We start from the raw sequence: 8,823 nt of genomic DNA, 5'->3' as shown, positions 1-8,823 counted from the left end.
GGGAATATCTGACATCAAACTTCCAGAGTACCGAGCAAAAAAAGTTCAGACACCTGAACCAGATATATTTTTAGCGGATGAGAGCGGCAGCAGGTAGTGGCTATTTCATTACGCACACATCTTACGGTCCAAGTGTGACTAATATGTTGGTTTAGATACCTGGCTGCAGCAGGGTCACCACAGGGTCAGGCTGTCTCTTCTGCAGTGAATTAGAGGCTTACATTCATTATCTTCCAATACCTCATTAAAACAGCTTTAATGTGGTGAACATTTGATGGTAGACAAAAGCTTTAATCTTGTGAATATCAAACACACCTGTGTTACATTTCCTCTCGCGAGCAGTTAGCAGAAACAGGTTAACAAGCTATTTTAACTCCTTAATCTGCTGAATTTGTGTGGAAACCAGACTTTCACCGGTCACCTGAGAATGAACTCAAAAAAAAATTCTACATGCACCCCTAATTTATCAAGCTCTTTTTTCAGACTCTGACTGCTCTAGACACTTTTAATCATCTGTTTAATTTTGCACCTTTTTTTTTTTTGTCCTGATATATTATATGCAGGTTATACTTAAGTCCCAGATTTGCCCTATTTTTCTTCCTCATCTGACCTAGATTCAAATTTACACACTGTGAAATAGCTAATAAATCCCCATTAAGGTTGTAAAAGGTGAAGGTTCAACCAATGTGCAAGTCATCAAGTTCTAATGTAAAACTGAATGAGCCTTGATATTAGCAGCAGTCTCAAAAAGTGAGGCTGAAAGGCTCTACAGGTTTCCAGCCTTTTTATGGCAGGCTAGGCTTATAGTACCTAATCCGAGACAACACCGTTAAGCCTTACAACAACAGTGAAAACAACAGGCCTTAAAAACAGTAAGAAAGAAAATACTGCCTTCTCCAAAAATGAAATGTCAGTGGTTTTCACTTTGCACCCATAAGCCTGACACCAAGACACGCTTTAAGCTCCACATGTTCTGCATGTTTTACTGCGAGTAAATAAATACAGTTCAAGAAATATTTTCCAATAAATCTTACGACCTCTAAATACAAACATTCTATTTAAGCCAGTGTAAAATACATCTATTTTGCATATCTTTCCGTGTCAGTGCTGCCCTTCTGAAATGGGGCACTTTCTGCTTCACTATTGAAGGCTTGGAAAAGTGGTTTGTCAGTCCAGCTTGAGAGTGCTGCTTTTTCTTTCACTAGCCATAGAAAGTATTACAATGATTTACAGAGACACGCCAAAAGTAAATTATGTTGTAAACGCCTGTCCCTTGGGTCGCCAAAGAATCACAGGGAAAAAATGCAAAAAGTTTGAAATTCCCAACAGCAAAGGTTGACAGGAAAATATGGTGTTGTTTTTCTATGAGTAAAAGTAACTTTTATGTTGTGTTTTCCCATGAGAAATTATAAACTTTCAAAGGAATTTTAGTCTCTTGTATGCACACATAAGAGCAATTTATCTGGTACTGCCCCAGCGAAAACACTGTTAAGACTTTAAAGCTGTTAGAACTATGGCTGAACTTCATCTAGGCTGCTACTACTTATTTGTTCTTGCTGCCTCTTCTTGTCAAAACATTTACTCAGACTTCGAAGAGTTGCAAGTTGGCAACGTGTTAATAATATTAGAATGCATTTGTGTCGGCCATGTGGCTGCAATATTTGAGTAAATTCATCACTTATTTAATGAATAATGAATTCACAAGAGTAGCTATGGAGACGTAGAACCATATGTAGTAAATTAAATGGGAACTTGTCAACGTACAGTAAGAGTGAATGTCACCAAAGTAGTTGTGTCTGTTTTATAGCAGTAGTGATGCACTTACATTGAAGTTGGTACGTATATATTTCTTACTAGGTATAGCGCAGCCACATTTTTTACACCTTAAGTTGTAACAGTGATTTCTAACAGGTGTGGTAATAAAATGAGAATTTACACAAGTTTCTCTTCAGTTTATGCAGGAAAGGTGGAAGAATCTCAAGATAGTCAGTCTGTAAATTACCTAACGACGTTTTTGAAAAGAAAGAGAACTGCAGTGGTTTTTTTTTTGGTGGGAAAATGTCCCCAATGAAAGTGGGGTGGGTGTTACTCAGCTCATTTCTCAGCTGCCCTAGCATATAATGGAAACTCCAGATATCAAGAATGTCTTCCAAGACAATTAACAGAGAAAATTGGGCCTTAAGAATAACAGCAAATAAGCTAATTAACAGGAAATTCTGAAAAGAGGGTGGTGCGTAAGTTCAGAAAACTAATTTCATCTGTCTGGCTTCAGAGCTACAAGCAGTCTTTTGAACATCATATCAGGACTTGCTAATAAAAAAATGTCATTCTGGTGGCCCTAATGTCCAGTGGTTAGAAACACGGCTAAAAGGTGGTGCCTTCAATTCAGGTGGGAGACTTAAATTCACATCAGTTCTTTTGGTCAGTCAGGTAAGGAAGGATTTCAGTATCATCATTAGCAAGCATATGGTATTTGATTAAGCATCTGACTAGAGAACTTTAATTTACCTGAAAAACGTGTATGGTGCTGTCCTGATGGTGAAGGAATTTGGGATCTTCCAGTGAAAGCTTCAGCTGCTCCAGTGACTTCACAGTTTTGTGCTTAGGTGCTGCGTTTCAATATAGATAATCCCATCGACAATCTAGTGGAAGTTCCTTTGTGAGTACGAATAGGCATGACTTCACTGCAATGGATAAGAATAAATAAAAGCAGAGCTCATAATGATTGCAGTCATCTTTAAATGTGTTAGAAGACCACACGCAATGGTTTCTGCTTGAGACATCTCCTGAGGTTTGAGATATCTTAAATACTCTAAGACACATAAGGTCAGAGACAGTTCCAGTCTTGTCGTTTCAGGCATAGGACTCATTGTTCCAGCAAGTTTCTCTTGAAGAACTCACTTTTATCACCAAGTCTAATGACAGAGTACTATCACTATTATAGTATTTACTGACTGCCTCTCTACACTGAGTAACTCAGAGCCTATCTTCATGAAGACATAAGTAAGTCAATGACTCGTTTTGGAAACTTTGCTCTTGGGATCTTCCTAATATTCATTACAATGTAATTTCTAGGTTCTGTGTCACACCTACAAAACTTTCCTTGTATTTTTTTCAGCTGTTGAGTTGTGTTATATCTCGTCATGTCACGTCATGTTGAATAGCATTGTTGCCTTCAGATGTGATGGGATGGAGCACAACTTAATGTGTTTTGAATGATGTGACACGATGTGACATATGTCATAAAATCATTGTCAACCATCAAAAAAAAGTGACAGATCAAATTCAGACAAAGCTTACCATATACTTTTAATGGCTACCTAATCAACCAAAACCAAATATTCCAAATTGTGAGCCAGATGCGTGGGAGTGTGACTCATTTTTGGTCAGCTCGTACATGCCTAACTTGGTGTTCTACATTTCTTCCACATTTCTTCACACTGTATTATCCTTTTGGTGGGGAGGAAACTAGTTCATTTCTATTATTTAATCAGCACATTCATCAGTCCATTATTTCTAAATATGTTCTTCTAGTCCTTTTCATGAATCTTCCCCATTTACCTTCTCTTTCTGGATGCATTTGAGTTATTTTCATGTTATGAAACTGACAATGTACAGAAAAGGCTGAATTTGTCATCTTGCAATGTTGTACAACAAACCAAACTATCAAGAACAAGGAAATAATTTTCTGTAATTCTTTATCTGAAGAATACGTTAGCTATTAAAAATTATCATCCAATTTTGTTTCCATTCTACAGATCTGCTCATTAAACATTTCTAATAAGGAATATAAGATAGGAGAGAGAAAATAAGGAATACTTTTACCTTGTAAATTAATTGCTGCATCTTCTGACTAAACCAACATCAGTGCAGGATGCTTTCCAAACAGCTTTCCAAGACTGGAGTTGGGTCAACTGGCAACATTCGGTACATGGTACCAAAGCATTAACCATTGCGCTGTTTGTAGAATCAAAACCTGAAGCCGTTTCCAAAGGGGAAAGGCAGCATCACTCAGCGAAGGGATGTGAAAGATGATGTGGGGAGCACTCAACTGTCGTGATCACATAAGGGAACCCTGAAATGTCATAAAAAAATCCCACTCTGATCTCTTGTCACTACTGTTGGTTGTATGGAAAATTAACACATTTAATTAACTGCCTGACCAAAGCAGCTGTTACCTTATATAAAAACTTGAACATTGATGCCCAGCATATCCCACTTGGTGTTCGAGTGTGCCAGTGGCATAAGAATGATGATAGTTTTGTACCAAATGGCACAGCATGACTCCTCTTGCAACACGCTCAAGTCAAGATCTTCCTTAAATTCTTCATGGGGCATAATGATGTTCCAGCCCAAATTGCTTAATAATGTTGTTATTCAGGGCAGCCAACAAGATACACCATACACAGCAAAACACATCCTGGCCAAACCAACTCCTTTTGTCTGCTTTTGTTCCTGACATCTGAAAGCGTTCCTGCTTCCATGGCTGTGGATACATTTGGCATGAAATTTCCATCAGAATACTACAAGTACTATTTTATTTATATGCCATTTCTATCATTTATGGCAGATGGTTACTTGCCTTAAATTTTTAAAAAATATCTTGGCTGCAGAATTGCAAATTAAAACTATCCAAGTCTAAGTTCAGTTATTTTTACCAAAGTTGGTTGGATTTTATACTTTTTGGAGTGCTCATCCGGTGCATGCAAGTTTGCATGCATGCAAGCATCCATATTTTTATATATGAATAGTTTTCTGACGCTTAGAAATAGTTTTCTCCTATATATTTGCATATATAGATTTCTCTATTTACACATTTAAAAGGTAAACATTTTCTACATCACTGAAATAGCTACAAATTATGATAGTGAGGAGCATATCTTGCACATAGCTGAATAATTTCTACATGCAAGTCAAGTTATAAATTAAGATTTGGAATACAGCATCCTCTAGACATGGCAAATTTTCTTTTTTGATATTTTTACTACTAATTATCTTTCCATTCCCTTTTTTATGCTGTTATATCCTCAAATGTGTTGCATCTAGAGAGTGCACACTCTACACAAAAGAGGGCAGTTTCTCAGCCAGTACTAACTGGCACAGCCCCATTGATTTCAGCAGAAATATTCAGGCTTAATGTGTGGCCATTAAATAATATCTAACTTGCATACAGTATTTTCTTCCATAGGTTTCAAATCATTGCGAGAGAAATAGACCCCAATCCTGCAAACACTTATGTGTGTGTAACTACACATATGGGAATAATCCCATTAAATCAATGGGATTACTCGTGTGCATAAAGTTAAGCATGTGTGTAAGTGCTTACTGGAGCTGGGCCTGAGGGAGAGGACGGGATTTTTAAACCATTTGTACAGTGGGTGTGAATGTTCATACTCCAGTTTTGTGGCTCTAAATACTCCTTTCAAAGTCAAATGTTATTTGTGAAGGAGGAATTTGCCCTCTTTTCCATCGAGTCAGGACATTTTAAGAAGCTATAAACAACCTATTGTCTAGCACAAGAACCACTTTTAAGGAGGTCTCCATAAAGCTGAGCAAACAAGTTACAGCATATAAATTACCTGACAGTTTCGGTGCGTTCTTTGCCTGCAAGGTCTTCTCACATATCCTTTTAAATTTGCAAATTCCTATAAACAAATTTGAATCTATAAATTGTAAACCGTGGATAGCTCTTATTCATGTATTTCTTTTTTTTTTCTCTTGATAACCTCAGATAGATGGATTTCTGGACCAGATATCTGCAAATGCAAAGAAGCAAATAGAAATAGCAATTATGAGCTCAAGAACAACAAAACCCCACAAACAAACAAAAACATACATAAAGAACAATTCAGCTAAGGCAGGGGATGCACTATTTCCCTGCCTAGGCTGGACATGGTTGAGCCAGAAGTATTTTGGGAAAAGTTCAAAAATATAGACAAGACAATGTTCTGCCTGGGAAAGTCTATTATCTCTCCAGGGAACAGCCATGTGTTCCATCAACTTAGTATCAAATAAGGAGAGATTTTGTGTAAAGCTCCTCTTCCCTGCCACACCACACACCCCGTTTGGCTCCTTGCACGCTGGACTAGGTGAAGTCTAGAAATGGGAAAGAAAAATCTACAGGTAGCAAGTGTTTTACAACAACAACAAAAAAAAAAAATGGAAAGAAATGAAAAAAGCGACAGAGTGCCAAGGAAATCCCAGATGGTTATTTCCATTGAACTTGGCTGTACCTAATCTTGGACACGTATTCTCAACCCAGATTTAAACACTTCAGCACCTAGAGTTGTGCAGAGGCAGATTTTTCACGAGCAAGGGAAGATCTGCACATCAAGTTCCCAGCTGTCCAGGTGGGTGATGTTCAGAGCACCTCTGTTATCCCCCTCAAGGTCCAGAACTGGCAACTGGAACTGGAGAAACTCAACTTCACCTTGGACCGTGTTGATTTCCATTCACTGAATGAACTGACAGTATATACCACCATTTCTGAGATCCTCACACTCCAGTGGAAACCCCTGGCAAAATATCAATATATTAAATATTACCATGAAATATCAAGTAGGTACGTGTGTATGCATGCATTCATATAAACCTATTTATAGACGGCATTTGAACCCCGATACTTCAAAGTTTAAAGTAACAGAGAAAACTACGTGACAATGAAAAGCACAGGGACTATAACAAGCTTGACCCTTGTCTATTACAAAAATAAAGCTGGAAAATTGTGTGTGGTCTTGCTCTGATGCCATACCCGAGATATTTTTTTTCTTATTGCAAACACCTTTCTTCAAACATCCATTTAACATGCATCCATCTGTCAAGCGATGTTTTCCGAAGCGGTGTTAATGTGCATGTGCCCCCTTCCACTTTGGTAGTTCACACCTTTAACTAGGGCTGGAGCCAGAGTGCAATAAACAGCCTTCCACAGTTTGGAGTATAAAAAGGCTCAAAATGTGAGAGACACTTCATCAAAAAAACAAAAGACCAAGACAGAGGGGTAAGCAGGTTTGAAAGGCACAGGGAGCGGTGGGCTTTAAAAACCTTTCTTGCAAATATCTCACCTAAAAAAAAAAAGTAGGAATGATAAATAATAGCTCAAAAGAGAGGATGGAAAGTAGTATTTGATGCAAAGGACACATTCACTGACTTAAAGAAGAAGCACTTGCTTAGCTCCCAACCAGGTGCTGAGTCTTAGCTTGTTTAAAAATACTTCTGGTTGTGTTTAATTAGTTATGACAAAAGATCCTCAAAGAATGTCTCAGTTCAAGCTTTACCTTTTCCTACTATATTTCACCTTCGTTCAGGAGCAAAAAAAAGTAGCAGTGAGAGAGAAAAACTTCAGAAAATATAGTATGAAAGTTCCTGCCTTAATGAAATATTAAAAATGCATCAGGAATACTGTTCTGGCATTAAAAATAAACAATAACATTTCTTCCTAGTTACGGTTCACTTCAATTCTTTAAAAATTAATTATTACCTCTTTAAATATTTGATTAAATTAGATTTGGGTGGGTTATCACTATCCACAAAATACACGTTGTTGTGTATAAATTTGCTTTCTTCAGTTTCTGACATGTACAGGCATGTTATACGGTGGTTTGATTATTAGAAAACTAAATCCAATGACTCTGTTCTGGCAGTTTGTAACATATATACCACTGAATCTTGTCACTTTGAATGAAAATGCAGCATTATGTTAGAAATCTCTAATAAAAGAGAAAAAGTAAAGCTGCAAAATTACATTATACGATTCTTGGTACTTTCACATCGTATCTTATCATGTTGCTATATCTCACACTCTAGAAAGACCACATTATTTTTAATAATGGTTAATTAGGATTTGGGGATAATAGCTTAGAAACCATAAGAAATAGCTAGGCGTATAAAGTCTATTCTGCTCTCAATGCATGAGGATTTATGAGTAAAACTACTGAGACAGCAAGGGGAGAATAAACCCTGTAGCATGTCCTGAGAGAGGTAAGACAATTACTTCTCAAGTATTATGATAAAAGTAAATTAGTATGTCCAACCAGATAAATAACAAACGTTGCTGGGTGAGTACAGTGGCTGATACAGTTATAAAATATTACTTTAAGTAAAACACGTGTATTATAAAGATATTCTGTAATAATACTATTTTTGCAAAGCTTTTCCTGTCCTCCATTTCTGCCCATGTTTACCCAGAGAATTTGGGCTGCTGGGATGCCAGCTTGGCAACCCAACTGAATGAGAAGTTTTCTCAATTATTTTCATTTTCCCCTACTGGAACAGAGGATTTTAGGGTTGACAGAAAGGCTGTCAGTCCCTGGCCTCTGCACTACCAGGAAAATACAGAGGGGAAGGGTTTGTTTTGGCACTGGGGAGAAGGACACACACAGGGAGGAGCATGTTCAATCTACATAGACCAGTGACGAGTCAGCAGGAGTTTTGGTCATTGGACACCAGAACCAGGTTTAGACATGTGATATAAGATATTAAAAAAGAATCTATAATGCATTTTCTACGCTGCGGTTGTCTGAATTTTACTTATCGAATTATTGAATTATTACTATGCCAAGAAAAAGTAGACATCATAGGTTTCATGGCTGAAACAGATGAAAAGGTGCATGCGTATTTTGTGAAAGATCAGCTGAAGTGGTACTTTACCTGAAATCGGGTATTCTGAGGTTCACAGTGGGCTTTCCGTTTCACGTTTCATCCACAGAGAAATGGTTGAGTTTGAACCAAACAGGAAACAGGAACATTCGGATTTTGGGGATGTAGCTTTCTTCTTTCAACTACATTGAAAATACCCTACTTAATCCTTAGAAAGCCAACAACAAC

At 37.5% G+C, this 8,823-nt stretch overlaps 1 long non-coding RNA gene across 1 annotated transcript; it reads right to left on the bottom strand.

Moving 5' to 3' along the window:
- Nucleotides 1-2,514: 2,514 nt before the first annotated feature.
- On the bottom strand, nucleotides 2,515-4,291 carry LOC309441782. The gene is made up of 3 exons (XR_014184471.1): nucleotides 4,179-4,291; nucleotides 3,826-4,075; nucleotides 2,515-2,684 (listed from the first exon to the last, which is right to left on the bottom strand). It is a non-coding gene; the product is annotated as an uncharacterized lncRNA (long non-coding RNA).
- Between the last annotated feature and the right edge of the window lie 4,532 nt (nucleotides 4,292-8,823).

The sequence above is a fragment of the Streptopelia decaocto genome (assembly GCF_964273445.1).
Source record: "Streptopelia decaocto genome assembly, chromosome: 6".
NCBI lineage: Eukaryota > Metazoa > Chordata > Aves > Columbiformes > Columbidae > Streptopelia > Streptopelia decaocto.
The sequence above is the reverse complement of the archived record's forward strand: the minus strand, read 5'-3'. Positions and strand labels throughout refer to the sequence as shown.